The sequence below is a fragment of the Aplysia californica genome, unplaced genomic scaffold (genome assembly GCF_000002075.1).
Source record: "Aplysia californica isolate F4 #8 unplaced genomic scaffold, AplCal3.0 scaffold00127, whole genome shotgun sequence".
Lineage (NCBI taxonomy): Eukaryota > Metazoa > Mollusca > Gastropoda > Aplysiida > Aplysiidae > Aplysia > Aplysia californica.
This window is the reverse complement of record NW_004797397.1, coordinates 28,195-29,081: the sequence shown is the minus strand read 5'-3', so window position 1 is coordinate 29,081 and position 887 is coordinate 28,195. Positions and strand designations below refer to the sequence as shown.

At 42.8% G+C, this 887-nt stretch overlaps 1 protein-coding gene across 1 annotated transcript in view; it reads right to left on the bottom strand.

The window, feature by feature from the left end:
- The window catches only part of LOC101854405, a gene marked incomplete at its 3' end in the record, with an annotated part of 17,726 nt that extends 17,179 nt beyond the window's left edge, over window positions 1–547 (bottom strand). Inside the window, 1 exon segment of the mRNA XM_013081357.2 lies at window positions 203–547.
- Window positions 548–887: the final 340 nt, after the last annotated feature.

Sequence of the window (887 nt, the reverse complement as noted above, 5' to 3'; positions counted from 1 at the left end):
AAGAAGAAGAAGAAGAAGAAGAAGAAGAAGAAGAAGAAGAAGAAGAAGAAGAAGAAGAAGAAGAAGAAGAACAAGAACAACAACAACAACAACAACAACAACAACAACAACAACAACAACAACAACAACGACAACGACAACAACAACAACAACAACAACAACAACAACAACAACAACAACAACAACAAGATATTATTCTTACCTCAAGGCACTAACCACAGAAGAAAGGTAAAAACTCCACTACTGTCTATTATCCCTCTCTACCTGTTCCTCTACTACTGAGTGCACACACACACACGCACATACAGCCTGGACTACATAAATCTACACACACACACATAGATATAGGCCTTCGCTGCTGCAGAAAGAGGGTCTACAGGTTCTGGTTGTCAGAGCGAAGCGGAGGACGAACATTGGACAGGACAAACGCGGATGTTGGCGCACTAGTTTGTCCACATTTATAGGCCAGGGGCTTTTGGAGACGAGTTTCGACTTTCGTTTCGCTGTGCTGCGTGTTAAGTGCAAATATATATTCCACGAGTTGCACACCGCGAAACGAATTTCTGTCATTCTAATGGTTCATTTTCATTCTTTGAGACGTCTTTGACAAAATTTAATAAATTATGTACACAGCGTCTTTCGCATTCCCACCAGCAGTGTCAAAAATAAAGAAGGGAGGACTTCCGTAACGAGCGACCACTATGAGACTGAGTAGAATAGAGGCCTAGCGGTAGGGATAGGGGTAGGGGTAGGGGGTTAGTAGGTAAGAGTAGAATAGTAGGTCTCTTCTTTGTTGGGGTGGTCGTTCGTAACGAAAGTCCTTCCATTAAGAATCTTTCCATCTAATATGATGACCATCTCACGGGATGTCCCTCCTACAGGCCACT